This window comes from Cygnus olor, chromosome 9 (assembly GCF_009769625.2).
Source record: "Cygnus olor isolate bCygOlo1 chromosome 9, bCygOlo1.pri.v2, whole genome shotgun sequence".
NCBI classification, from domain to species: Eukaryota; Metazoa; Chordata; class Aves; order Anseriformes; family Anatidae; genus Cygnus; species Cygnus olor.
In genome coordinates, this window is record NC_049177.1 from 18,251,261 (window position 1) to 18,278,363 (window position 27,103).

The window sequence follows — 27,103 nt, forward strand, 5'->3', positions numbered from 1 at the left end:
TCTCTCCTAGATATGCAAGTTGAAAAGAGCAGGAGAAGACCCCTTTCATTACAGCATAATAGCATGCTTGCAATAGTTCAATAACTATAATGAAACATGACAACTTGGATCTGCTTCTAGTGATGTCTTGAGCCAGTGTCTGAATTGCACACTTCTGAACCTGTGTCAAGTCACAACTAAATGCAAAATTCTTAGGCATTTGGGGGGAGAAAAAAAATCTTAATTTTCATGTTTTCTACTGATCAGCAATTTTCAAATCACCAGTTTCCACAAAATGTTGAAAATTGTTACTTGTTCTAAAAGAAATGTATTTTTTCCTTATTATCTTGGGATGCTTAAAAACGTTTTCCTGAGCCCTGCCCTGTAATCTGTGGCAGTGATCATTATATTTAAACAAAGAAAACATACAGTCACAGATGAAGGGGAAAAAGCAGGAAAAAATAAAAAAAAAAAAATAAGAGCACTGAATATTTGTGTCCTCTCCTACTGTAGGAAGCCTGAGTGTAGGTCTGGCTGCTGAAGCCCACCCTCAGGTGCGCTACTTAGACAAGTAAAATGCAAATAGACGTGGTACACTGCAGTTTAACAGCATACACGTGTATCAGATACCAAAATGCAAATCTGGATCCTGTTCTCAGCATCCTAAATTTACATCTTATTCACCCAACTGCCATGGTTACATGGATGTACAATGTTTTATACTAGCCAGGGTGTCAGACTCTGGCTTACTTGTTTCTTTTATACAGAAATGCTTTCCTTGATATTTAAATATCATGACCCATGCCAATCAAAAGTCACAAAACTGTCTTGCAGCTCACAAAATCTACAAAACAAGAAATCCTGCAGTATCTTCAGGACTGGTTCTTTAAGAATTATGTCCACTTGAAAACCACAAAGGTGAAAAATTTACTACTTTCATTAAATGAAAACTTAGACTGCCATGTTAACACAAGTCATAGCTTCTGGAGTCATGAAGAGAAACCCTATGTATTTCTTTAAACTCAGAGAGCAAAAAAACAACAGCCAATAATACCAACACTGCACCCACTGCAGGCCTCACACAGACAAAAAATCTACTCAGGTCTCTTACAAACATAGGAGAGAAATCCTGTGGAAACAGAGCGGGGTTGTATCTGATGAAAGACAAAGCAAATTCTTTCGGCTTGGCTCCTAAAGCCCTGGGCTGAAGCCCAAACTTTGATGCTTCCTGGTTAAGAAGTGAAAATACTAAACCAACAAAACCAAAAATCAAACCCTATATATTAGCAGGATTGCTGTAAATTAACGCATTTCAAATTGCTTGTAAGCAACGAGGTTCTTTGTGTCCCAAGCAGACTGTGCACACAGTGGACAGAGTCCAAATTCAACATTTTACCAGACTTCATCTTCACTGTTAACCTTAATTAGTGAACAAAGGCCTCACTAATATCTCTAAAAAGTCATCTTTTTTTTTTCTTAATTTTTTTTTCCTTATTCTATGTCCTCATTTTTTTGATCTCTCCCACTAAAATGCTCAAACCTTCTTAGTACTCCTGTGCTGGCACTAATAGGATTCCATTATCTGACATGTAGTGAGTCATCACAAAGAAACAGAAAACCTTGCTTTCCTATGCAGCAGTCAAGTATCTGGTCCTTTGTAAGGTCTCAACTGTAATTTCTCTGCTCAACTTAATTCCTCTCTTTACTGCCATATTATAAAAATAAGGGTGCTTGAAAATAAGTAAATAAATTGGCCTTGCACAAAAAGTCAACAAAATCTCTTAGAGAGTATATAGCTGGTTGCTTTGCAAAGCAACTTGAGCATTGCATTGTAACACCAGTTGGTCAAAGGTCCAAGGACTGTAGCAATTTTTTTCAATCATACTAGCACCTACTTTGGTATTGTCCTAGGGCTGGATCTGTGGCTTGAATATAAAGTGGAGAGTTCCTTGGACAATTTGGATTTAAAATTTACTTGAAGTTGAACACTAAAAGGGACATTAAAAAAGAACTATCCCATTTAGTAATAACTTGCCCAAAGCACCAGAAATGCAGGCTCTGGAAAATGCAAACTACATACAGATTTAACCATTACTGTACTAATAGGTTCGAATTCTAATTTCAGTAACCCAGGTTATTGAATATTATGTCTGCCTTGATCTCTTTAAGGATTGATCTGCCTTGATCTCTTTAAGGATTGCATGCAGCTACCTAAGAACAGTCCCAATAATTATACATTAGCTGTTAGCAAAATGAGTCCCACTGAAAACAAACACCTGTGCTGTTCTCAATTGATGGCTCACACATCTAAATGTGTTTTAATCTTTTAGTTCAGATTTTAACCTTCATGCAAATTTGGAAAGATACTGCTGAAGACAATGAGGATTTCTATTGTTGTGATGAAGGACATAGTCCGTCCATAGAGATTTTTTTAATAAAATCTTCAAACAGCCATTTTAAGTGAATTTCACAATGTCTTTACTCAAAAATGAGCTGTTCACTAACTGAAAGTAACAACCAAAAAGTAAAGTTAAGGGATTTAAAAAAAAATAAGAGGTTAAAACTGTAGGGACTGGGATATTTAATCATTGATAACACTGACTGAACTGTAAAGAGGCTCAAAAGAAGGTGTATGTGAATGGAGATGTCAGATTAGCTTTCCTACTGGTTGGGATTTCAATAACCGACAGTAGATAAGATACAATTAGTATTCATATATTGAGGCCAGAGATTTGGAACCATTTTTCAAAGTATTGTCTAGCCTTGAAAAAGTTTGAGCTGCTTTATTACATTTTTACAAAATATATATTTTAATAAAATGCACTTAACTTCACAGTAGAAGAAAAGCATTGGACGACTGTCTTAATATTTCAACCACCAGAAAACCAGCTGAGAAACAAATGCAGCTTGAGAGTCCTGGAAGCTGCCTGACTGATCTATCAAGACTTCCACTGTACTTGAAAGGTCCATGGGTCACAATTGCAGGAAGTCACATTTTGAGACCCAGCTATGAAGCTATTTGAATGGCCCGAAGATATATCCCACATCAAATGGCTGACCTCCTGCACTCCCATACTGCAGGTCAGCTTACACTTTCTAGCCAGAGGCCCTTGCTGATTCCCTTTCGTAATATCTTGGAACAAAGAAACAACTTTCTGGGAAGTCTCCCTCGGTTACCTAGAACTCATTTTGGCAGAACCGGCTGCAGCAGCTCTGTCAAAAACAAGTTCAAATGGAGACAATAAAATTTGGCTTCTGACTTTAATATTTCCTGCCCCAAAGTTTGTGTTGTAAAAAGACTTCAGTTTATTTGGCTTTGTAGAGGTAAAATGATGACTTGCACAAGAAAATGTTTCCAAAATCTGACAGGTCATCATTTTGTGCTCTGCTGTTAAAATGGACATACCCACAGAACTAGCAGCAACTCAGTCAGCTTTCTGCAGGTAAATAATCCAGTATGCAAAAAATCTTATAAAACAGAAAACTTTGTCACTATGTCATATACCCCACACAGTTAATCAATTAAATGTGATTGTTACTTAAACATAAGATCTTCATTTGATTCAAATGAACTTCAAACATAGATCTTCATTTGATTTTTGGATCTTTTTGGTCTTTCCAAAAGTGTTCAGTGCAGGGAAAAATAGTACTGGAAGTTTATATACAAAATTTTTATATAAGAATTTTGATGAAAAATTACAAAATTTTATTGAAAAACTTACTGAACTCTTAATGTTATCTTCCACTTGTGGAATACAGCACTGATGTACAATTTTAGTTAGCTAGCTACTTCACATTTAGTACTGCGTTTGCCAATCTTATGTCAACATAATATTGAATATTTACAGAACGCTAGTCTCTACAGGACACGAAAATATCACAAGTAGTTGAAAACACTGATATCATTATTCAGTGGTATTATTCATTAGGGTCTCACCGAATTTTTTTAGTCTGCTTTTTATAGACAAGTGTGGTTACTTTGAATTTACTGCCTCTAAAAATAAAACAATCTGTTAAATGTTTATAGCGGAACAATAAAATAAACTGGTAAAAAAATGTAAATATGTAAAGATCATGTCTCCAAAGCTTTCAAATGCCCTCAGCATGGTGGACTTTCAGGTTTAATAAAAAGAGTAAACTTTTTTATTTTTCTTCATGAAAGCCATCATGGTATGGTTTTATTTATCCCTAGCATATTAAAGTTTCACAGCTCAGGACTCACACTTTAGGGCCGCCTATCTTCCTGCCCAAGCAAGGTTTAAGAAAAAAAAAAAAAAAAAGAAAAGGCACTACCAACAGGGAAGAAAAACAAACAGAGCACCTGAGCACCTGTAAATACCAATTTGACATTAAGGCAAAACTGCTTTATTGGACATTAAAGTGTTGTCTCAGAAATATAAACAAAACCTATATATAAGAAAATTATTTCAATTTAATTTCTCATTTCCTCTATTCTGTGTGAAAACCAGCAAAATTGCTACAGAATTACAAAGACACTACAGCGTGATAAAAATCTGGCTTACCTCCGCTACATAAAAATGGACTGATTTGAAGATCATGTGCATTGCCTGTGAGTTTATTATAACTAGTTCTGTCTTTTGTGCAACGTTTGCATCCAGCAGTCATGAACTGACAGTCTCTCTCCTTGCTCTCCGACAGGACAAGTGCAGAGAAGGCACCGTTGGTAACTGGGTTCTCAGTACAGAGAACCTTTCCGAGAGAATCCAGCAGCTGACTTCACCCAACTTTGAATCTCATTGCTCAGCCCCCAGCAGAAGCTGTGCATCTGCTCCCATGGGGAGATCCCCACAGGGAGGGACCAGGGAACCACCCCACTGGAAACTGCTTCCATGTATTGAAAATCTAACCACCAAAAGAGAAAATCTTATCCCGGTAATTTCAATCTGGAGTGGGAATAAATCAGCAAATCAGCCTACACTCACACACAAAAAAAAAATCTGTGTGTATGTACACATACAAACATGTTAGCTACTAAAAATACGGGTGTGCATAGCGGCTGAACAGTGCTGTTCTGTTTGGAGTATTTTTAAATACAATTCCCTAAGCTTAGTCCACATCATTAATGCCATGAAAAGTGAGGCTACCGTCTGGCTTCAAAGCACAATCTTTTTGCAGAAGAGTAGACATCTGCTGCATTCATGCAGAAATTTTTATAGAAATAAATGAAATAGAGAGGCATGCGGGGGGAGAAGGATTTTTTTTAATGCACAAGAAACAGCAATTAGTGAAAGAGCAGTGGGACAGGCAAACTGGGCTTTGGTCCCACTTTGGTGGCTCAGATCAGCTTACCCAAGGAGAGACGTTTTAGTGCTGAGGCCAGCCCATAGCCCTGGGAGCCAGGACCCTGCTCCTCTCTCTCAGTTCCTCTCTGCCTGACTTTGGCACAAGAGCCCAGCTTATAGAAAGCTAGCATCTAAACACACTTTGATGAACTAGTTTCATACAACAGAAGTGGACCTGGAAGCAATCGCAAGTGCAAGGTGGCTGGTGATCCAAGCAGGACCCTATGCAGCAGGTAAGGGTTGCAAAGAGCAGTGACTTTGCCTACTCAGTGAGCAGGACAAGGCACGCGAGCTCAGCCTCGCTCTTCTCCCCTTTCTCCTCTACGCAAGTCTGTCCCCTCTCCTTAAACCACAAGACGTTCAGGTCAGACTGTTCCCCACCCTGTGCTTGCATGTGCCCTGGGGAGAACTCAGCCGGGGCACCCCATTGCAGCTACACACTATATAACTGCTCCCACTGCAGCAACAACACAGTTATAACTGCTCCGTGGTTATAGCTGCAGCGGTAGGGCTTCGTCCTCTACTCTGCTACCATTGAAGTCACCTCCTGTTGATGTCACTAAAATTTTAATGCTAAGGATGTAGCTGTTACTTAGCCAAAGCAGATATATGCTTATCAAAGTATCTCAGCTACTGTGCTTACAGCCCCTGACAGACTGCTATTGTTCTGCTGATTACAAACCGAAAAGCAAGAGGGAAGCCACTGCAGCTGCCCAAGCATAAAGGGGAATTTTCTCAGCAATACACTGATGGGACATTTCTCCATCGCTTTTCCCCACAGATCATTTGTCACTCAGCTACATTGCACAACTCTGCAGTAGCTGTGGTTTCCAAAAACAACATTCCAGAAGACTGCATCACCCTGGATAAGAAGGCAAAAATTAGTGTGTTTTTTTCTCAGCCCTGAAATGCAATGTACAAAACCAAGAAGGTGATGATTATTGATATATTTCAGAATCATATAATGTAATCAGAAGTCTACAAAACATATGGGAAGGTAAAATTAAGGTTGCTTTTCAAGAGAGGGCATGGATAGATTGCCCTCAAATGCACTGGCTGCTGCTGCAGCCCAGGAAAGCACAATCTGTTCTCCCTGCCAGGGCACACAGACCAGGTAGTCGTGGCAGTAGCTGCACCAAGGAAGGAGGCACATCAAACATTAGGGAACAAACCCTACTGGTGAAACCAGCAAAACACTGACACAGATCATCTGGGCATTGCAGAGTTTCCACTACCACAGGGTTTCAAGGACAGTATGGACAACTGCTAGGAATGATGTAAATACTGTCACCTCCTTTGGAGCCAACGGAGGGACCAGATGCCTTCAACATACTAATGCTACTTCACAAAATCATCACATCTTCGGTTCACCTCCTTGCTGAATTTCCATTCCCTCACTTCTTTTGGTTACCCCAAGAACACTTACAAATGAGCACCACATCCCAGAATCACCAGGCTCACAAAGAAACTCCTCTAACCTGGAGAAGTTCAACCTATTGCAACCACCGGGGGCTCAGGGAAAGCAGGATAGAGAAGTTCTAATTGCTTTGAATGTTTTGACATCAGCAAGATACTTTTAAAAATAATTCATTTAGAAGAAAGATATTTGCCACTATGCTGTGACTGTGATTGATATACAATAATCAATCCCTTGGATTATTTTGCCTCCTTGAGAACAATTGCAGCTCAATCATTTACCAGACAATAGATGATGTAATTTCTCTTAAATCAACACAATGGTGAGATTCAGAGTTGGTTTCAACTTGACTGAAAATCTTTTAGAACCACAAAACTGACAATGCAAATATTCCAAGTTCAGAAATTTGAGGTGGAGACAAAATAATAGAAGGAAACAACAACAACAAACTTCACAAGAAGCTACTACTCCTTGCAACACAACCACTGCGCCAGATCTAACAAGCAAGATGTTAAGCTAAACTATACCATTAACACAAAAATATTACCCCAAAGTTAAGAATATTTCTTGAATTAACCAATATTGCCCTCAAAAAAATTATGACATTTTTTAAACATGTTATACATAAACATTTAATTTCTTTACCATTCTCCCCCTTCAGTAAGGCTCAGATTTACAGATCTTTGACTCTTTGCAGACAGATTTTCTGAACAGGTCAGCGAGCTAAGAAGGATGAGGAATATTGTAACTGGTGCCTACTACGTGATATTTAATTACAATATTTTAAATTAGAGAAAAGGCAACGCACTCATATTAGAAGCTCTCACAAACAGAAAGAAGCATTAATGCCCATCGCTTTGCTTCACCACCACTTTCTGTGCTAAAGTTTCCAGTGCCTGCTTTAGAATAAGATGCACCCCACATCTTTAAAATGAAATGAAAATTAAAGTGATGTTGTTTGAAGACTAATCTTTTGCAGCAAAACAAAAACTGCATCTTATTGTAAGTAATATAATTTATTTATACTTGATATCATTTGAAAAAGTGATGACACCAACAGCTCAAGCATGAAGCATTTTTAATTCTTCAGATGAAGTGACAGATGATTATCAAATAACACTTACTTAATATTTAAATGTTACCTAAAAATGTCTGTTCCTTTTAAAATGCATATGTAGCCAGCAGAAAGAAATTCCTTATATTCTGTATTTTCTCTGGTCTTCCCGGGTTTGGAGAATACCTGGGGTAACAGGCCACACAGTCATAGAAACTTAAGCAATCTGTCCATCCCATTGTGTGCAACATTTTCTGCTATGCATTGCCCGTTTCTTGCCAAGAAACTTACCAGTCACTGTTTTCATCACCTGGTGTTTATTCATCTCCTAACTCATTACTCTCCCTGACAGGCCCTTTCTTGCCCAATAATTTGCTCTCCCTTCCCCCCCCCAACCTGGTACCATCTACAATTTTCTAAACATCCAGTAAGATGGCCTTTAATTACTCAATCTGCTTTTTAAACATTTGCAGTTTGCTCAGGTGTGTCAACATAAGACAACAAAATTCAAACGTCTGGTACAGTAACTCCAAAATTAGGCACTGCAATCCAAATGGGGCAGTAACACAAACTGGATCACCCAGAGCATGGAGAAGATGGAACAGGAAATAGTATACAAGTCTAAAATTGCATCACAACTAGGAGAGCCTGGAAACTGCCTAAGTGTGGTAAACCCCAAGTTCAAAGATAAGCCACATGGCCAAAACCCCATATCCTCATATTCAAGAGTGTTTGATTATTCTGGTTTTTGTTGTTGTTCATTTGTGAGTCGTTGGTTTGTTTTAAATATCCTAAGGTCTGACACAGATGAGATAAAATGAAATCCTTTCATTGGGAAAACCCTAATCACATGAAGATAGAAGCCAACGGGTTCTTCTGAGGCCTTTGGCATTTATTCAGATATCTGGCATATTCCCCTGTTCTGCCAGATATCTCAAGAATCTGGATATTGTGGGTTGTTCATTTTTTGTTTGTTTGTTTGTTTTAAGAGAGGGAATGGGTGGGATATTTTTGATTTTTTTTTTTAATAGAAGGTTTTGGCAGACTGCCTTTTTTTTTTTTTTTTTTTCTTTCCATCAGAAAAATGCCATTTCTCATCTGGGAACAAGGGAGCAAGGTTTCTCTTTACCAATTAGGCTACTCCCATAAGTAACTATAAACCATAATTGTTTGACTTCCAAATGAGTTCTAAGGAACTTCTCTCCTTCTTGACCAATGAGCAGGAGATGACAGCACATGTGAGTGCAGAGAATCCAATTTACCGGAGATGTGGTTTGTTTAATCCAATTTGTAGTTAAAAATTGAATTAAGGTGTGGGCGCTAAAAATATATTTTTAGGCAAATATCTCCTTTTTCTTACAGGATGAATATATAATACCCTTTTTGCTTGGTAGAATTGATGAGATTTTGGCTACAGAAAAAACACATTCTTTGAATCTCTACAGATGCCAGAAATGTCTGTCTTGATAACGTCAAAGACAAGGAATGGCACCATCTTCCCTCTACATCCATCCATGTAGCTAGAATAATTTACAGGTCAGAGTTCTGGTAAATAAAATATTTTAATATCCATCTATTAAGAAAAAAGCACCCCTTTCTAGAAGAAAAATACAAGTTAGTTTCCACTTTCAGTAAATATTTCCTTTGATCTCCATGCAGACAGCGCCTGTGGTCTGGACTGAAAATTAACAGTAAGTGTAGGAGTAATACTTTCAACTTGCCTTTTCCAAAGTGAGACATAGTTGGGTGGGATTGGGATTTTTTTTTCTTCAGTACAGTGTGGTTTTGTATACTGAGTAAATATCATCACTTGTCTGTAACGAGGTTACAGAGGTCATGATCTGTAAAACACCCAAAAACCTAAAAAACAAGACCAAAAATAATCCTCCCCTTTCCCCAGAAATCCATGAAAAAGTGAAAGTCTGCATTAAAAAAATACATCATTAAAATATTTTCTCTCAGAATAAAGACTGGAAGATTTTTTAGAGAAATATTCAGAATTCTATTACTTCTGCTATGCTTCATCTTTAAAATGCTTTCTGTGACTGATTAAGTTCCTTTGACAGAAATGCTTATTTCAACACTTAACGTGTCAGATGAGAAATTCTTACGTATGGCAAACCTTCATCCTTTATAAAAAATATAGTAGTGGACCTTAATACTGTGCTACTATTAAAATCATAGTGATTGCGCATGAAAAGGTCATGCTCATTTTCTAAGCTTTCCCTGTAGAAAACATACATTTCTACTGTATCTGCACTATAACTTTCAGGCTGCATTCACTACCATTTGCTGAGCTGTGTGGATATAATCTTCCTTTTTGTTTACTTGTCAACAATATTAATGCTTTCTATTTTCAACACTACTTTCTTCCTACTCTGAAGATATGTCAACAGGCAAAAAAGTACACTTAGTACTTAAATATGTAATGCAGCTTCATCCTTAGGCATATTTGTCATCATGCAAAGGTTAAGAATTTACCCTTATTTCATAAATATTTCATCAATATTTTCTATATGCTAACTAAATTGTACATGGTACATTTCTCATTTTTAAGACAAACATAAAATTTATTGTAAATAGGCACATGGGTTCTAGAAATATTTTCCAGCTGCTTCTTTCCCCACATTTTTTCCATGCTTCAAAGGACCCCAGAATTTGGTGCTTGTAAACCAGGTAACCCCAGAAATGCTGAAAGGTCACTCTGGTAAAGAACAGTCATTGTAGGGTGCAAAGAAAACCAAAACCCATTAGTTTGATAGCTTATTTGTAGTGTTCCTCTATAAGCCTAAAAATATTTCACACAAGCTAAGTTAGATGTTTCCATTAATCACTGTCAGCAGCTAAAGCCAATTCCCCTAACACACCATTAATTTATGCAATGTACCCCACTTTGTTCAGGAACATGGTGTTTCACGACATTAGACAGAAGTTTTTATATATTTATTTATTTTAAAGACTAATTCAAGCTCAGAATTTTGCTATACTCCTTTACAACCTCACTATTTCACTGCTGGCAATACCATCCATAACCCAGAAATACCAACAGACTCTGGTTTGGCAAGGTCCCCATCTTTACTAGATCTTTATCAAATAACATTACAAGAAGTTGAACTCTTGGCAACATCTTTTGGATCTCTTGGGAATTTTAGCACTTCCCAATCAAAGGTCCAGATAGCTGACACACCATAATGCTTCAGGGCTATTTCTTGAACTGTGATACCTCACAGAACATGATACTGGCATTTGGGCACAATGTCTTTTTTTGATATTTAAGATTGACACTTGCTGCAATTACCCTTTCCGCAAGATTCTGCTCCAGAGATGCGCAGCCTCTCAAATTACTGACAGTCCTGCCACAAACCTGACTTTGTTCTCTTAACCAACTACTCCCCATGGCATTTCATTAAAGAGATATTTTGACTGAAAGCAATCCTGCCAAATACCTTTCTGCTCATAAATTGGCTTGTCGTTCCACTTCTGGCTGTCTTTGCTGAATGACACACAAATTTGGAGCTAATCCAATTAACAAGTGGAGCAATTAATATCACAAACTATCGTCATGCTAACTTTATGAGACAAAGGGTTAAACTTTTTCCGGTGACACGAGATCTAAACAGTATATTAACAATTCTTGCATTCATGCAGCCTTCTCTACCACCAAGTCTCTTCCAGCATCTTAAAAGCTGCGAGCTGAAGCCAGCCACTGTTTCCCATGGAGTCCCTCTGAGAACTTGAGATTTTTGCATCAAAACTCAGGTCAAGACCTATCTGTATGGAACAGAGATACTATCTTCATCTGCCTTAGGATGTAGCATGCATTTAACAAGTTACAGTAACAAGAAAGGACCAGCTTAAGTCAACAGAGCTGAAATTTTTAGTTCTGTTGGTGTGGTCAGTTCTAAAAAACAAAGTTGGACAAACTTCTGCCGCCTCTTGAAGTTTCACTATTTCAGCCCTTGAGAAGAGTTGAGGATGAGTTTATTATCAGCCCAATGTGTTTAATACTAGAATTGTCCTATATTCTGAGAATGGTCCAAACTACAAAACAAGTTTTCTCCCACCAACTTTTCTGGAAGCTATCATCAAGTACAATAATAGTTGTGATAATTTTCCATAAAAAATATTTCTGATTATTGAAATGTCTTTCCAGGGCAATTTTGTGCTTGCTTTGCTCCTACAATAAGTGCTAGGAAAAAAAAAATAGCTCCTTGTAGAGGAGAAACTGTGTCATTCCCACCTTTTAAAAGTAAGTCTTTCCAGGATCAAAGCAGAACCAAGTAAAAGCTTTAGCAAAACAGTACTGTTTTACATCAGGGCTGAATTTAGCTCCAAATCTTTGTCTAAGACTTCCAAAAGTAGCAAAAGAAACCGAAAAAACAAGGACAACATAAGGTCACTACAATGGAAGAAAAATAACTGATGGAAGTTTCGGGTTTTTTTCTCTCCTCAGATGCTCAAAAGTTCAGTCAAAATGCTAATTTTAACTATATGGTAAGAAACAAGGAATATAAGAAGGCAGTGGTTCAACAGAACCATGTTTGAGCAGAGATAGGAGGACAAACTCTCAAGAAAATCAGCAAAAACAAACAAAAAAGAATCATTACACCAGTTGGCTGCCCTAACTGTGCCTCCACTCACTCCTGCCTTTAGTTAAAGTATCACTTCTAAATAGGTTATTTTCCTAATTCATCCCAGCCAACATGCAATGTGTTCAGATGGTGAAATTTCTTGGTAAATATAGGAAAGATGTTTTTTGGGAGAGCACTTACTTCTGTCACAAATTCCAAGTCCTAAACTATTAGCACCACACCAAACAAATTACTGCATCCCGGGATATGGATTTATGCTTGACCACTTGATGCCAGTTGACACACTTGTTAAAGTACTCGGTAGGTATCCAATGACCTATTGTATGTCCTGAAAGGCATTCCTGCTGACAATCAGTCTGCATTTCATCACATTGCCAAAAGGGATAGGCAAAGTGTGGTTTATTTACCGTAGAGATGTTCTCTCACTTTCACATGTTCCTAGAACAAATAGTATGTCTGTACTTTTTAACATTAAATATTTGGGCTTGACTATTTCCTTTCATTCTGCCTGGATTTCCATTCAGGACTGGAAATGCCAAACCCTAGCTTAGTCTCACAGACAGTTGTGGGTGGGATCAGAAGTGAAACTGCTTGAAATCTCGGAAAGGTGGAAAAACAGTTTACACTGGTCATTCTGGGATTGCTCCCTACAGTGTTACATATAGTCAATACTACACTGACTTGTCCAGCGTATTCTTGCAAACCCCTGCTAATGCAGTTTCCCTCGCTTTGTGGCTACAGTCATTCTTGCCTTAAAACATCCAGAGGTCTTCAATCGTTTTCTAGCCATCATCTTCCTTCTATTAGAAAATGAAATCTAAAAGGTATATGGTACTCTTCCTTAGCCACAGATTATATAAACTGCAAAAGTATTTGAAAGCTTTTTCAAAGACTTCTGTGTGGTCTTCATCACACCCTTACTGTCATCATCATTGTGTAGCATCATGAGACTCCTGCAATAACACAAGTCTCCACTCAGAGCTTAATAGGGGCATCCACCTACCTGTGGCCACATCACAAGTCTCCTTTGTATTTCCTTGTGTCATCTTTGTTTAATCTGTGTGTTCTAGATATGATATTGCAAGCATATGGCTGCTTGCCTACTGGATTTGCATCTTGGCAATGCTTTTGAATGTTATGCATCCCGTGTAAAAATAAGATCTAAATCAAAACTTAAAACAGTCATGTTCTGAAAAGACAGTACAGAAATCAGACAAACACACCTTTGGGTATAGAACACTTAGCACCAATGTAATAGAGAAATGAACTCCAGTTCATCGGCGGACAAGTCCTGCTGCCTTTGCACAGTTAGTCCCCCAGGCTAGAACAGTACTATGACAGACCATAAGTCAGATCTTAATCATTTCATCCCCTTTTTCAGAGGTGCATGACTGGTGGGATCAGAGCACACCAACTGGGACATGCCATTTGATATCTTCTATTTTCTAAAGCTTGAGGCTTAAAGGGAACCTTAGACCATTGGCTACATCTCAGTAAATTCTCTTAACGCTGAGGCCAACCAGGAAGGAGCAGCTCACATGTACATTAGTCATCTTACCATCTAATACAGGAGGACCACATCCAAACCGCTTATAGGGAACAGTCCCCAGCCTGTGCCACTTTCAGACCTGCGGCTAGGAACCAGCTGGATCAGCACTGTTTGTTAAGAGCCAGAGGCATGTTATTTTAACACAACATAGAAGATCACATACCAGTATTCAAAATAATAGCATGGGAATACCCTCCAAGAACCAACCACAAATAAAACTGATTATACATATTTAAAACTAATTGGTTCTCATTTTCCTTTACAGATTGAGGTCTTATGGGCTGTCATGGCATGAGATTTTATTCAGATCTAAAATCTGTGGATTCTTTATCCAATTTTCAGTATTTTTGTGGGATGCAGAATCTTGAACTATACCCACCAGTCTAACATCGGCCCAACAATATTTGGTACAGAGAACAAAAATCAAATTCTACTCATTTAATAAATTATACATTCTTCTTTTTACTGTATTGCATTGGAACATATACTTAGTTGCTCATGCTCTCTGACCACAGCACAGGATTCACAACTAGGAGGGAATAGTAAACAAGTGCTAATGATAAAGAAACAGAGGAAGCAATACCTAACAATTTTTAGCTATTTATTCAGAAAGAAACAGAGCAATAGAACCTATTAGTCATTTGACAAACCTTCTATTATTTTGCCCAGGATGGATAACGTGAATTTTTATTTATTTATTTATTTATTAACCACTACTTGCTCTATCTGAAAACTGGCAAAATGTTTACATTCTTCCTGACTTCTGGAACTCCACCAGTACACCAGTATATAAACACAGCCCATTTTGGGAGTCTTTTTCTATTGGCCACAGAACACAAATTCAAAGCCTGTGTGTATCAAACAACCGATGTTTCTCATCTCTGTCCAGAAACAGAGATATGCCACTGTGCTGTCATTCATTTAAAAAAAAAAAAAAAAACTTTTTAAAACATTCTTATTGTCATTTTACGTGGCTTTATCTCAGATGCTTTAGTGGCTGTTATCAACTTTATACACTTCATAACTTCTGAACTTTATCAATTGTTGTTAGTGTCCCTTTTTCTATTCGTTATAAATTGCTTTATTTCTAATCTCTGCTTTCTCTTCAACACTGAGCCAAAAAAGGCTTTTTCTTATTTATTTATTTTTCTTGGCTGTAGAGTCACAGATTTGGGGATATCTCATGTACCTTTATTTCATAAGAACCCTCAATTTTCAGCCAGACTTCTCAAGCTCTTACATCTTTGTGGAGATATTATCACATTCATCCCTTTTGCTGCGTATAAAGTTTGCCCTAGGTTTTAGTGGTTTTCCTTACAGGACCCTTTCTTAAGAATAAATATCATCAGGTTTGGAGGTTTTGTTCTGGGGATTTCATTTTTTTATTTTTGTCTTCAGAATAACCTGATTAGTACCACTACTTACTGCTACCTATCCCCAGTGCTAGGAGTGCCACCAGCTGAGCATCTGCATCACCCTTCTGCCATCTCAACTACTTTATTTACTGCCAAGCCATTACAAAACCCTACTGATTACCTAAAACCAAACTAACACCTAGGACTATAGGCAAGTTTAGATGTGGCAATATCCTGTCAATGGCCCACCTTTAAAATAAAACTGTCATGCCAATGCCAAGCTTGAATTACTAATGAAAAGTTGACTCTTTCTGCACCTTTAGTATTTATGAAATATCCAGCAACAATACCTCTAAATTCAAGCTACGTGAAAGTCCAAAGGAAAACCGGGTTCTCTAGAGCCCAGGATGTATTACATTTCCAAACAGCTGCAATCTCTCTAAGGAGAAGGATTCTGGTTTTGAGCACCTTTGAGCAGCAGGATTGTTGGTGGGCACCCTGAAATCCAGATCAGAATTTTGAATTGTAAGACCTTCAATTTTTCAAGTCACTTAGAAGAAAGTGGACAATTATCGATTTTATGAGGCCCTTGGGAAAAGTTCAGAAATTGTGAGGTTATATTTGAAAATTGTTTGCAAACAGAAAAGGTGCCTTAAATTGCCTCTTCAGTTCACAGAAATAATAGGTTTCAGCAGAGTTAAGATGCTAGGAGTTTTAGAAGTGTCACTGGGAAAAAAATAATGGAAAGTGCTCAAAATGTTGGTACATCCTTGTAGCTTAGAGTGCAGTATATGCCTATTGTTACTTCTATGCACTAATTACAGTGAAAGGAAAAGGGCAACAATAAATAAAAACCAGATGGGGAAATGTCATCCAGTTAATCCAACTCTGTATCCTTCTAATTCACAGGAAACATTTTATTTCTGGGTCACAATGGCTAGTACTACAGCGCATTTTATATGCTGGGAGTTTTTACAGCAGAGGGAGTTCTTACATTACATCTTCTCCTGACATTTTCTGACACAGATTTTTTTTTTTTTTTTTTTAACCTATAACGGAGCACGTGTAGCATACATACATGCACAAGAATATAAAACTAGACCAGATTATTTACTTTGCAACTTAAGAAGTATTGAGTTCATAGGGCCTGTTCATGATTCATATTACTATATCTCCTATGAACACTTTAAGTGAGAAGAACAAAAAAATTAACACAACCACATCACTAAAGTCTTCTCAGGACTCACAAGGGGACTGATTCAAAAATGCTCAGTAGCCAAGTTTCCTGTAACCTTTACCTTCTGTCTGTAGGACTTAGCAACCTAAATAACTTCATCTTAATGTTATTTTGTTTTGTATGACATCAGCTCAGATTTGTAAATAAAAAACCTTGAAAAATACAATCTAGCCCATGCAGTATGTATAACATATCCAAACCCAATCGTTATTGCTCAAACTCCAAATCTCACAACTGATTACCAGGAAGAAAAGCTGTTGTGACAATGAGTGGCATGATACCCGCAGAAGTACAGCCACCATTTCATCACATAACACAGAGCATCATGCTCCTTCCACCTGCTCCCCCACTAATAAATCTGCCTTTTTTTTTTTTTTTTTTTTTTTTAACCCATTTGAACAAGACTGTCTACTAAAGAGACAGAAGAAATGAAGAGTCCAACCCAGGTTTCATTCCCCACCATGCTACTACTGTTGGTTTCTATGAAAGACCAACAGATTCCTGCAAAAACCTGCAGATACATTGAGAAAGGGAAGTCAGGTCCCAGATGTTACCCTGCAGCTTGCACAAGCCCCTGTAGACCTTGCTTTAATGCTCCAGGGCTGGTGGTAATGACTTTTTGGACCATTAGCATTTATGTTTCTACTGGCACACTGCTAGCAAGTGCTAGCACTGGAGCAAGCCAGAAAAAGGGTTGGGAGTGGGAGGACAATGTTTGGAAGTCAGGAACTCAGCCTAACCAGAATTTCACAGATCAAGTAAAAGGCTCTACTTTAGTTTTGCAACTTGATCTCTGATGAATCTCAAACATCTGTTGCAAAAATATGTTCACCTAAGTTGGGGTTGTTTTTTTTTGTTTATTTTGTTTTTTCTAATAAAGTTGTTCGTATCATACACACATTTTAGCACTGTAAAAGACATATTAGAATGCAGACACTAAGTAGGATTTCATGCAGTTCAAAAGATGCCTCTATCTGCCAATATATAATTAACTCAACATCAGCATATCCAATTTAGCAAAACTAGCAGGAACAATAAGTATTTTGGGTGTCAGAGACACCGTTTTATACGTATACCCAAGGAAAACTACATACATAAACCTAAATCAACATCACTCATCATAATATTGACAACAGTTATTTTAGAGCACCATTCTAGAATCTGAGGATTCACAGTCCTTTTGCAAACATTAAGGAGCAGAGGGCAATAAAACACCTGCTGAAGTTAGCAGGAGATGGTAAGAGACTTGCTCGGGACAGACAGCAGCTCCGTGCAAGCAGCAAAAGCAGATAACTTTTCACTTGTACTCATCAGCATGACTCGCCTTCCTCTCAAAACTGTGCTAATGAGATATACTGGGAAGAAAGGACACACATTCTGCTAGACTACAGCAAATACTACATTTTCTTTGCCTCCCTTTGGAAAAACAGAAAACAGAATATACTCTGGGAGTTTTGTAGGGTGTTTTTAATTTTATACCTTCCTTAGAAGTAGTTAAGATTTACATGATAAAGGACTGAGGTGCCAAGGTTAATGAACTCCAGCCCAGAATTCCTGCTAAGAACTACCAACACGAGAAACATATTTGAAATTATTTTGAGCATAGTAGCTTCCTTATTTCATTTCTCCAAAACATTCCAATTCTTCTGTCCTCAAGCCTTATAAATTCTGTCCTTGGATCAAGCACAGCAAAACTGCAGATCTGCTAGCTTGTGATCCAATAAAAATCAACCCCCAAGACCCCTTCCAAAATGACTTGCTCAGTCTCCAAACTCCCTTTTTGATGGCAAGAGTAGATTATATTTAGCTCACGTTCCATTAAAAATTGCCTGTCTTTAAACAAGGTGCTGTTTTTTTTTATTATTATTCTTTCTGTCTTCAGTTATATAAGACTTCACTGCTGTCTTCACTATGATAACACTCCAACAGTCCAAAAAAATATATTTCAGGTGTTCAACATGAAGGAGGTTGTGTGAGTTTAACCTTCCTTGGGATCCTTGTGAGCTTTTTGTATTTAATACTTGTTTTATCTGAAGCCTGTGGAGGTTCTAAAATATTAGAAGACACACTTTCTGAGAACTACCTTTCTAGTAGCCTGAAGATATAGCCTTGATGTTGGGCAACAAAGTTATTCTCTGTAATCCCCTTGATGTTGTAAATGAAAAAGAGGATGGAGCTAACACCATCTGAACTTTGGGCAAACCATTTGCTGAAAAGCACCATCAAAGAACCAAGCCCGGCCAAAAAAAAAAAAAAAAAAAACTTTAAAAAAGAAAAAAAGCCAAAGCATACACAAAATGAAATTGGTGCAAATTAACTTCATTGTATTTGGAGACTCATACAAAACAAAACCCACCACAGTCTATAAAGGAAAGTCGGAGAAGACAAGGATTGAAGTTGTAGCTTCACAGTAGCCATCTTTTAACAGCTTTCCTTTTTCAACACTTTAACCTAAAAAAAAAAAACTTCCCATTGTTATGCCCCTATTCAACCTTCATTCGAAGTCATTCACTATGCATTAATTACCACTTTCTTCAATGCACCGGGAAGCTCCCAAACATGCTCCTGTTTTCAAAGAGGCACACTTCCATGCCTAAGCTTTTTATATGCAGAGCCTGCTGAATTTTTTTCCTCAGCATACTTTGAGATTCCCCTAAATTTTGCATACTGTAACTGTTCAGAAAGGGGGGAGGGGACACGAAAAGACAAAAGGCTGATTTCATGCTTCCAGAACAGTTGTTTGCATCTCTTTCATTTTTCTTTCCAGCTGTGAGAGACAGCAGAAGGTTCTTTAGCAGGTGTCCTGCCTGCCCTATGGTAATTTTTAACTTTACTTCACTTTCTTTTATGTCTGTTGCATTTGTAGAGACATTTTCTCTCCCCTCGGTGCCTTATTGCTGTTTTTCCTTTTTTTTTCCTTTAAACAAAATATCTGAATTTCCTATATTATATCATTCTGTTCAGCTGAGAACTCAGATTACAAAATTGAACAAGGGAGAAATGTTGAGAAGACCCAATACTTACAATTAAATCTCAGCTGTTTCCTATTCATTCCCCAGACTTTCATCACTACTAATCTGCACAAGTACCACACAGACACAACTGACAGCTTGACAGACAAAACCATCTCTGACACCAAAACTGGGTATCCTTAACCTTAAAAAAGATAACCTCTCTCCTGCTAGTCAGTGTCCCAGTCTCTACATGTCAGCAGTTGTAAGGACTCCCATGGGCTGAATGCGAGAATGAAATTAAACATTCACATAAATCTTTGCAAGGTTACACAAAAAGAAACGATTGACTTAAATGATCAAAAGTGTAATTTTCTATTATAAAGAAAAATCTCTCTTTTCCAAGGCAAAATTGATTTTGGTTGTCTCTACTGATTTTGATTTTATTTGCAAAGCCTGTACATGTGACAAAACATCATGTAAATAAAAGAAAAGAAACAGGAGGTTAAGCGAAGCACAGAACTACAAACCACTTGAAGAAATTCAAACACCTCCATCAGAGGGAGATGTTTTCAGATTTTAAAGAAGAAATGCACTAAAAGGCAAAGGCCTACATATCTTCAGCATACTATGTTCTGCTCTTATATTGCAAACATACAAGCAGATACTTTTAATAAATTGTATTTTGATTAAAAGCACATTTAATTGTAGATTTATTCCGCATATTTTACTCTAATATGTATAAACTAAACAACAGATGACTTAAAGTTAAGAAGGACCGTTATTGATTTTATATAGGTTAAAAGGTCACTGCCATCTCCATAGCTTTATGGTCACGGTAGTTTGAATAATCACATCACAGTGTGAATGCTCCTGTCCTCATCCCTCACAAAAGACCTCATTCACTGAAAATCATACAGGTGATTTTTAACAGATACTAATGCATTTTAATTATTTTCAGTATTGTGCAAACATGTATTACTGCTTTTGCTGCTACAGTCAGTAGGTACTGTAGGATCAATAAAGCATCTATTTCAATTATTGCGAGGAGATTAATACTGAAGATTTTTTCATTTAACTACCTCTCCCTTGGACTTATGCAATAATAAGAGTCTAGCATAGTATAACTTATCTACAGCACAAATATCTTATTTTAAAGGGTAAGATTCATGATAAGTCTCTGCCATTTAAAGGTTTTTGTTTGTTTGTTTGTTTTTAAACAGTCAATGTTTTCAACATTTTAGCTTCTGGATTATTAATTCAAAAATCACACTAAGTTTCCAGTTTAATTATGTGACATTATACAACGACAACCTGCTGCTTAAAAAAATATATATTTCCTACCTTCTTCCTGCAGGGAAAGTTGCATCCATGAAAAAATAAAACAGGAAGTAGGTGGTAAGACAGGTCTGTGAAAAGTTGTCTTTCTGCTGAAGGGAGAAAGAAAAAAAAGTTCCTGCTCAATCAGCACTGTTCAAGTGAAAGGAAACATCTATACAAGAAAATATTTCTAAGATGGAAATATTTATAACTATTTTTTAATTATTCTTTTTAATACTACCCAATGGAAAAAAAAAGTTAATTGTTTCACTTATTTATTTTTTCTATAATAGCTTGATATGCACCTTACTGAAATTGGTATTTTTTTCTCCATTTTCATAAAGCAATTAAATGCATTTTAAAATATAAGGCTTAGTCCTCCTACAGAAAAGTGCTGGAGATCCCCTTTTTCCTCATCTGGTTTTTTCAAGTATGCCCAAAAGTTTTCACGTGATTTTGCTTCCTGTGCTACAAATGCACAGCCACATCTAGCTCCTGGTTTTAAATTTAGAACTAGTGAAGCAGAGAGGACACATGGCCAATGGTCTTCACAGCCCTCCTGCAGGATCAGACCCACTGGATGAACCCACATCCCTTCTGCACACAATGCCAGGGACATCATTTCTCCCGAGTGCAGCCGTCTGTGAGCAATCGTGAAAGCTGCAGGGTTAATCCCTTGAAGACAGTTAAATTTACAGGTCACGGCTTGCAAAATCACGATCTAGTTCTGTATCTGCTATCAGACTATGCAAATTGTATTTTATAGCAAGCTCAACAGATTTAAAACAACAATGAGAACAGCCTCTTTGTTTCTCGATTACGCAGCACTCAGCACAATAGCATTCTGGTTCAGAGCTAGGATTTCTAGGTGTTACAGTAACATAAACAATTTGTATTATTTCATAATTCTAGGATGTCTTCCATGTCTGAGGAAATCCCTGTGCTGCTGACTGACACACGGTGGAACACTGCACCAGGGAAGGAGCCTCTCTATAGTCCTGTTCCTTCTAGCTGGTCTCAGCATTAGATATTCTGACTTACATGGATCTTTAGCTTGATATAATGTGGCCATTTGGATGCACCCAAGAGCTGACTTTGCTGTTCACGTATTGTATTTTACAGTCTTTCATAGTCTGAAGAATGCCACCGCTGGTTGAAGAATGAAAATTACTCGGCATGGGAGAGAAGAAACCCACACCATTACATTGTGGACCACTTCACCTCATTTGTTATATTTTCCCCTAATATTTCAATCCCAAATAAAATTCTTCAAGGCAAGATAACCATGTACCCTATGTGTACAATGAACCCTGATATAAGCTGCTGAGTTTCAGTAAGCCATTCAATTTTATCGCAGTGCTTGGAAGGTTGATGTTCTCCTATAGTCACAGCTATCAGAAACCATGGTTTCAACCTTCGTTTTAAAAGAGGTTCTAGTTATCCAGTTTTCCAGGAAAAGCTTGAATAGCTAGATGATCCTACAGACTATAAACAAAGTAAAAAAAAAAAAAAAAAAAGTCCTAAACTGAAAATATATTCTATTTTACGCCAGAGATAGAATCCCACTGGAAAAATACTACAGCACATGGACTTGGCAGTCCTGGGGGCAGACACAGCTCGCAATCAGCAGGCAGGACCAGAGGATCTCTGGCTGTGGGGTAGGCACATGCCCAGGAGCCAGTGATTGTCCCCAGGTCATGTGCTGAAAGCCATCACTGCTTTCCTATGGTCCTATAGCTCCAACCAGCTTCCGTATGGGCAAGGCAGAGAGCATGCATGTATTGGATGGGGCAGAACTGAACATTTCAAGGGATAACAAAGAACACAAATTCAAAAAAAAGTGACCTAAGTTACCTGGAAACCCAGATTTCCTTTTCTCTCCCATCCACCCCTTTTAACTTCAGTGTTTTCCTGATAGTTTGCATTAGGTCCTGAAGCACTTTCTAACTCAAGCAAATATATGTAACCAGAAAGACTGTATACTATTCAATTTCTTAAACCAAACCAAATAATAATGCATTCCCATTATAAATACAAAGGCTACATTCAAAAAATAAGTATGTGGGGAACTCTTCTTATGAGAAACAAGGCAATACGTACAGACAAAAGGTCTTCTGGCAGCCTTTCGCTATTATTTCCACTAATGTATACTTAGACAAATTATAGACCACCACAGAACACACTTCAGGCTGCATGGTGCAAGCGCTTTTCATGAAGAGCAACCAAAGGGCCTATTAAAACTGAACATTTAACTAATTTGAAAAATAGATCTATATTTGGTTTATGTTTTGGTACAGAAGGTAAAACAGCTTCTGCTGTTTTCATTACACTGTTGATCTTAAAGAGAGGGGTAATTAGGGAATGTTGTGAATCTGCTTGTGCATTTGGTTACAAATAACTAAAAAATACACAAGTAAATTGAATAATCTGATACTTTACATAGAGCCAGAACAACAGCCCTGTTCTACAGATGTTCTGGAAAGCTGTGCCTACGAATCCTCACCCAAGAGTAATGCTGTTGGGTGGTCACGAATGGCCCAAATATCCAACTAGGTGAGTGACAGTGTCTTAGTGATGACAACAGGATTATTGGGCTGGTGTTCTTCAGAGCGCACAGAGAAAAAAAATGGTAAGAAACTGCAGTCTAACCATCACCATTTAAAGAGACATTCTTCCCCTCCAGGTACATTGCAACCATTCCCTTTTTCTACATTGACAACTGCAATCCTTTTAAGCCAGCTCTTTCCAGAGAACCCAAGCTCTAACTTGAGCTTTCAGGCTGTAGCCTGTGTTTTAAGGACACAGGTCATCTTTGAAAAACTGAGAAAAAGTCCCTCTTTAAATTATCAAGCCAAATTTGTGCACATGAGGATCAAGAAAAGCTTGAAGCTTCTGCTTCAGATAAAATATTTGTGGCTTCCACCTGAACCTCAGCAGTCATTTGTCACCCCGGGAGCACCGTGCAAAAAAGAGTTGGCTCTGTGTGGCACAAACTACCAGCATCATGATTGGCAATCCCTAGGGGTAGCATTTGTCTGTTACTTCCCCTCTGAATTGCTACTGTTTGCTTTGCTGAAACCTTTTTTTAATGCTGTTGTAGTGCATGCAGAAGATGATGCAGGCATCTACACACACGTAGAGTGACAAGATTCAACACATGCCCATTACTTGCTAAAGAACTCGTCAAGAATTAAAAGCATTGATGCACACCAGTTGTGTGCATGTATTTACAGATTTAAAATCATAAGCCAGGGTCTAAAAAAAGTCTATATATAGCACAAAGACAACAAACACAAGTAAATTTGTTCAATGCAGTATCATACTTAGTTTGCAAGGCTAGAACCTAAAACACTTGAGCATAGAGCTCTGCTGCTGAACTTATTCATTTCATTTAAACCCACCAGCACCCACCTGAACTAAAAGTACCAGAGCTTCTGGGAAGGTAATTTTCAAGGCTGGGGGTTGTAAATCCTTATTTTGTTCCATTAAATCAGTCTCCTGAGCCTCTCCAACTGAAACTGGAAACCATTTGGGGCAGGGACTCCCTAGCTACATTTTTAGTGTCCAGCACAAAATGGTGTGGTATTTCCGAGGCACTTTCTTAGAGAGTAAAGAAAGCAAACATGCCGAGCGCTTGCTCATGTTTACAAAACAAACCATGAACTTCTAACTTCCTTTTAATTTTCCCTGCAAATTCTCTTTATAATCATACTTACTAAACACAAGTTTTTCTGTTTATTTTATTTTTAATAAATTAAGTCAAATAGGAACGCTGTAAACGATGACATTTAAACTGTGTGTCCCAATGCCACGCCTCTTATCCATCCTTTTATGTTGTGCTACCTATCTTCAGTACAGCTGTGGCCCCATCACCACAAGGTCTCAACTTTCTGATGTATTTAGCATACATCTTTTTTCATATGAAACATGATAGTACATTATTCCCCTTATGTGTGTCTTTCTTTTTTCTTTTTTTTTTTTTTAAATACAGAAAGGAAACAAAGACTAATTCACCCGACCAAAGTTTGTATGACATTTGGTGACAAAGCAGGAATTCAGTCCAAAAATCTGCAATTAACAACCATTCTGTTCCATGTAATTTGTAGTTTTCAGGCTTTATTCCTGCCACAGCCCTTAGATATTTCTCTCTCAACATGTTTACACACCAAATGCATTGATTTTTAAAAGCTTATTTTCTTTCTCTCTTGAAGTCATTGCATTTTATTTCAGGCTTTCGTACCTGAAATATCTGCACAGCACACGAAACATTTTATAAGCTTCAATATGGGTAGAAGAAAAACTCAGCACATCCAGAGATGTAAATTTGTTATTGTGGTCAATTACACAAGTATTAAGAGAATTGAGAGTAAACACTCATCTTGTGTTAATTGCAACTGATTAAGGAGTAGTAAGCACCAACAAACCCCACGAGCCTGACTGCGTTAATTGTGTGCTTATTTTCACCTGTAACCCATTACTACTTTCCTCATCATTAAAAGAGGAAAATTCCCTGAATAAACGAGAACAATTTTCATTCCCTGAATTAGAAGAGACAATAAGGTGAGCATCACATGCCAAAAGCATAACCAAATACAGCAAGTGCTTTTAAAGAGCGTTATTGGAAAACACAATATGAAGCAGCGATCATAGAGAACAGCAACACACACTGAGATCCAAGTGACACATAACCACTGTACCCTGTCAAAACTCAGGACCACTTAACTCAGGGCTGTTAATAGCTAATTGTGTTTCACCTCTAGCTCAAAAAGGCAAGTAAAGCCTCTTGCTTTTGGAAGAAAAGAATGTAAAATTGCTCTGAAAAACCTGCACCAAAAAAGACATACATACTATATGATCCGGTGATACTTCTGTTACAGCTGGGAGTATTGATCTCAATTACATGTGATCTTAAAGACAAAAAACAGCCTACACCATCAATAAAACCAGCCTGTTGAGAGAAGTGCCAGCTCTTCTTACAGCTGGCTTTATACCTGGATTTAAAACTTAGTTTTTAAGTCCAGTTATGAGAAAAATCAAATCTCCTAATGCTAAAAGATACTGTTTTGTGTGATAAAGTGTATAATACAGAGTGTAGAATTTTATCCATTTAATCCAATACTGACATGAAGAAACATTCCCTGGATCACACATCTTCCAACACTGAAGATGAAAAAGCCAGATTTTCTCTTGGGATTTTATACAAAAAATTAACTGTCCATGCTACCGAAAACAGGAACCTCCTTTCTAACACAGGTATTTATCCCATTACTTTTGTCTGTTGTAACAACTTACTAGATTGTCCAAACCCCCACCATTCCCACAACATTAACCACTACTTGGAGCACAAACACAATTCTGCTGCTCTTGGCTTTATTGAGATGCTCATTGTGGGATCTGCATGTTGGTAAGTCTCAAATTGTTGCACTCCAATGAGGGTTTGTCAGAGGATTTCTTTCAGTCTCTCTCAGATACCATGTTCTTCCTCTGAAAAGGTGACCACACACCCAATCACATCTCGATCTTCTTCCTAATAAACTAAACAGACTGTGTTCTAAGGCTTGGAATATCTTGGTGGCTTTTTTCCTGCCCTCTCTCTCTCTCTCTCTCCAGTTTTCAAGACCCCAGTCACCAGCACCAGTGGCAATATTTTAGCATCTCCCCGAACACCATGCATTGTAATACACTTCTGTCAGCTAGCCTGGTAGGTCATCTTCCATATTGTGCTTTCCCATATTACTTCTGAACTTGCCTCTGCAAAACACTTTTATCACTTTATTCATGAGTGATGAGGGGGAACTGCATGCCTCCCTTTAGTTCCTTTTTTTTTTTTTTTTTTGCACTTTATATCTCTTTTGTTTGTTTTAAAATCTCTGTATTGAAAAGATTGTTACTTGGCATTCCAACATCATCAAAAGTTCTTTTCATTTGTAAATAAAAAGATACTTTCTGTACCCCCTACCAGTAACCTCAGTTTCTTAGAAGATTTTTGTCCAAATAAGACTGAAATCTATGAATGTGTATTCAAAAAAAAATAAATTTAAATAACTTTCTAAGTTTTTCTCCACACTTTTTTATTGACTCTCATTCAAAGAAAAAGAAATCTCTTGAGTATTTTCAAGGGTAGTTGCCCTTGAAAGACTTTTTTTCTTTGCAGGTTAGTTGACATGAAGGTTTCTTCACAATCCAATTTGCTTTGTATTGCTTTCAAGACTTGATGACTGGGATTGTCTGTTCAGAAAACCAATTGGTTTACTGAAACAAAAGACTGTAATTTCCACATTTTCCAGTACGGCAGTTTAACTCCTCCTTTGTCTGTTAAGCTCTATGAGCCCAATCAAATTAAATT

At 37.6% G+C, this 27,103-nt stretch overlaps 1 long non-coding RNA gene across 4 annotated transcripts in view; it reads right to left on the minus strand.

The window, feature by feature from the left end:
* LOC121075109 overlaps positions 1 to 27,103 on the minus strand; it is a 232,972-nt gene that overhangs the window by 192,358 nt on the left and 13,511 nt on the right. For all 4 annotated transcript variants that reach the window (XR_005822734.1, XR_005822733.1, XR_005822735.1 and 1 more), the window contains exon 2: positions 20,782 to 20,867. This is a non-coding gene — a long non-coding RNA (uncharacterized LOC121075109). The remainder of the gene's footprint in view (positions 1 to 20,781; positions 20,868 to 27,103) is intronic.